This window comes from Psittacula echo, assembly GCF_963264785.1.
Source record: "Psittacula echo genome assembly, chromosome: 5".
NCBI lineage: Eukaryota > Metazoa > Chordata > Aves > Psittaciformes > Psittacidae > Psittacula > Psittacula echo.
Genome location: NC_137739.1, coordinates 11221664 through 11225937, shown reverse-complemented (window position 1 = coordinate 11225937; position 4274 = coordinate 11221664).

Below are 4274 nucleotides of genomic sequence, written 5' to 3'. Positions count from 1 at the left end.
TTTCACCGCCCGCTACCAGCGGCGCGGCTCGGGAGCCACCGGCTCCGCGCCGAGCAGGGACCCCGGCTCCAGGGCGCGTGCAGCGGAGAGCACCGGGCCCCGCAGCACTCCCCTGCCACGGAAGCTCACGCGGCCGCGGGGGGCGGGCTTCCGGGCCAAGCCCTACCGGGTCAGGCCCCGGTCCCTGCGGCCCGGCCAGGCCCGCCCTCAGCGGCTGGACCGGCGCACCAGGGGGCGCTGCCACGTGACGGCAGCGACCAGCGGCGGGCGGTGCCTTCGCGTCCGAGAAGGGAGGAAGATGGCGGCGCTGGGCTGCCGGTGGCGATGGTGCCGTCCTACGGCGGGGCCCCGCTGGCCTGTCGGTACCGAGTGCTATAAGGAAAGCAAGTGCCTGGAAAACATAGGGTTAAAATACTTTTAACGTAGGTCTAAGCTAGAGAACAATGTTTGCATTGTAAGCCTGTGGTGTCATAACACAATTTAGTAGTCTTACTAACATGAGTGAATTATTTCTTACCATCCTTCTAATTATCAGTTAGTTTGGAGACACTGGCTCCCGAACATCTGCTAGCTTAGGATATTCGTTGTCTGCCCATCCTGTTCTGCTTGCAGTATTTCCTGCCCTTGCCTTCCTCGGGTATGAGAGGATACTGGACTGCCTGGAGGGATGTCTGATTCGGAATCCCCACCTTCCTCTTGTGGTGGTTCCTGTCTCACGGGTGCTTTGTAATGTTCTGGTAAATCCCCAGCTCCAGGGTCCCCTGCCTCTCCCAGTCTGGTACAGCTCTGCCCTATAGTACATGCCGAACAACATCTCTTTAACTTCCATTTCTATTACCCTTCTCCAGAGCCAACACCATCGGGTCTTGCGGATATACATATTACAATTACTTTAGGTACTCATTATCATAAGTCTCCTCCCTTTTGGCGCTTGCACACTGCCCTCCGATGGTTGTGGGCAGGGCTCTTCAAGATGAAGTAAGCAGTCTTCCTCACTTTTCACCTTTGGCACAGTGGGATGCCCCAGTAATCACAAAACCAGCTGAAACCAGCCCTATCTGTAAGTTTCTGATTGCTGGCAAAGATTCAGACCAGTGTGGCCTTCGTACAAAATCTACTGCAAGCAGAACAGGATGGGCAGACAAGGAGTATCCTAAGCTAGCAGATGTTTGGGAGTCACTGTCTCCAATCTGATAATTAGAAGGATGGTAAGAAATAATTCACTCTTGTTAGTAAGACTATTAAATTCTGTTATGACACCACAGGCTTACAACACAAACGTTGTTCTCTATCTGAGACCTAAATTAAGTTAAAAGTATTTTAACCCTATGTTTTCCAGGCACTTGCTTTCCTTATATCACCGAGGGCAGCTCCCCCTGCGCTCGGACACCGGCGCGGCCTCCCCCCGCAGGTGGGTCACCTGCTGCCAGAGCCCCTGAAGCTCTGTCTGCTCTCCCGGGCGGGGTGTCCGGAGCGGGATGAGGCGCCGGCGCTGCCGGAGGGTGTCCCCACAGGAGAAGGGTCTCTCTCGGGGTACCTGTGGAAGGCTTCAGCTCTGCGTGCTGGGAAGGCTCATCCGTGCCAGGCCTACAGCAAATGCCCACCTCGGGGGTGATTCGGAGAAAACTCCAGGAACAAACTCTCGAGCAAAGTTTTCAAGTTGACAAGCAGGTATTCTTTATTGCGGCGCCGGGAGACACGTGTGTCTCGGGTGTGTTCCCGTATTGCTACACAGTCCGTCCTTATATAGCCACTGGGCAGTCATACATATTCATGAGGCTACATATAGATTACAGCATTTTCCAGAGTTCCCCGCCTGCGTACAAAATTGTGGTTGTGGTCTCTGAGGGTCGCTTACTTCTTCCAGTAATCCATCACTTCTGGCAGACTTTGCAGCACGCGCAGTAGATGCTTATACCAGCTTAATTGGTTCGTTAACACCACAGACATAACAGTCCTCCTGTCATACTTATCAGTTAGTTTAACTGCAGCCCATCCTGGACACCTGCCATTCCCAGATACTCCTTATCCTTGCATCCTGTTCTTCTAGCCTATTTTTCTTACATTCATTTTGTACTAAGGTCATAGGGCCTAAAACTACATTAACAGTTTATCTTATGCAAGAATTCTCAGTATGTTCTCTAGCTGTACCCTACTTTTTCTTTCCTCTATGTATCATGCACCTCAGTAATTTTCCAGTGCTACTGTTACAAAGCCGTCAAACTTAACATTACTGAAAACTGATTGTAAAAGTTTATATATTCCATTTTGTAATTTTGTGCACCCCTTGTCTCAAATCCCCCCTTTTTCTGTCCTTTTGCAAATTCTTTTGCAACATTTTATATACTACCATTACTGTCTAAAGTCTTTTTGAAATACTTTCCCGTTTCTACTGGATGCTTGATTTCTCTTCCAATCTTCATAATTTATCATAGATTGTTTACAATACCAAAAGGAACATTGTATCATACCACAAGTAATCAATATTAAAACCATTAATATCAATATTCCTGCAACCAGTTGCCTCAATCACGAGAGATTAGGTAACCATGAAGTTAACTTTTTCCGTATTTCTTCAAAACCCCAGGAGGTATCATCCATGGCCATTTCATGAAATACTTTAGTTTGTTTCCAAATATCCTCCAGATCTGTTTCAATTCTGCCACTTTGATCTATATAGGAACAACAATGTTCATTGATTATGGAACAAACCCCTCCTTGTGAAGCCAGTAACATGCCCTAGAGCCATTCGGTTTTGTAATACCACTTTAGATAGGCTAGTTATCTCTTTTTGTTCCGCCTGGATTATATCAATGGTTTTACTTCTTATTTCCTCTATGGCTGCTGTGATATTTACAATTGCCTTCTCTAATTCACTTACTCACAAAGATAGAATTAGCCATCTCACAAAACTATGAAATGCGGTGTTCCACTCAGCAATAGGGTTAAACCCTTGCTTAATCCATTTAGCAAAACTTCTAACCCAGGTTCCAGAAGAATACATGTCAATAACGGTAAGATTGGGTATCACAGCACCTAAGGTGCATGCCCCCTTCCAATTGAGGGGTAGAGTCTTATAAGCATTTTCTCCACATAATCAATACCATACTTTCCCTTTAGGAACGGGCCACCACTGAACTATGATACCATCTATATTAATAGCATAATTATAATTTGAATAGTGATCTACACCTGTGGCATTTAAACAAGCATACATCAGGAACCAGAGTATGAGAGTAATACATATTTGTGCGCAGGTATAATATTTATTACCTGGATTAGGATTAACTATCCCAAATTTTAACCTTTCCCTTGGATGTAGATTGCTAGTGTTCACCCAAAAATTTGTCCATGAGATAGTATTAGGAACTGGAACTCCAATTAACGGAAGGTGCAGATTTCCTCCTGATTTAGGCAACTGTGCACATACAGTCACTATGATTAAAAATGTTAGTAACATTCTGCACTAATTTCAGGTATAAGTTTTGGTCCCAAGCTTGTATGCCAGTTATCATATAAGTCCAAATTATGACCGATGCAATTTCATACGTAAGGGTCCTGAAGGTTCCATCTGCCATGTCTTCTCTGGCTCGGGGGCTTTCTTTATTCTTGAATAATGTATCCAAGCAGCTTGTTCTTTTATCTTAGCTGCTGTAAAGGTGATCAATAATATCTGGTACGGTCTGCTCCACTTCTCCTGTAGAGGATCTCCCGAAAAATTCTTAACATAAACCCAGTCTCCAGATCTGACAGGGTGAGGCAGATAATCCAAATATATTGCTCTTGTCCCTAATGTTCTCTTATTTATTTCCGCTAATTGTTTTCCCAGATTGATCAGAAACTGTCGGAGATAGCCTTCCCTCACTTCCTGAAGACTTTCTCCTTTAAACTGGGACTGATATGGTCTTCCATATAAAATTTCAAATGGGCTAACCCCTTCTTTCGACCAAGGTTTAGTTCAAATTCTTAATAGAGCCAGTGGTAAAGCTTGGTACCAATATAAATTCATTTCCTGACATATTTTACTAATCTGTTGTTTGATCAAATGGTTCACCTTTTCTACTTGCCCACTGGCCTGAGGCCTGTATAGAACATGTAGTTGCCAATCAATTTCTAATTTTTTGCTATTTTCTTGTAACAATTTTGCACTAAAATGCGAGGCCCGGTCAGAAGAAATTGCCTCTGGTACCCCAAAACGAGGTATTATCTCATTAAATAATGTTTTAATCACTTGTGTTGCATTATTTATCCTACAAGGGAATGCTTTTGGCCAG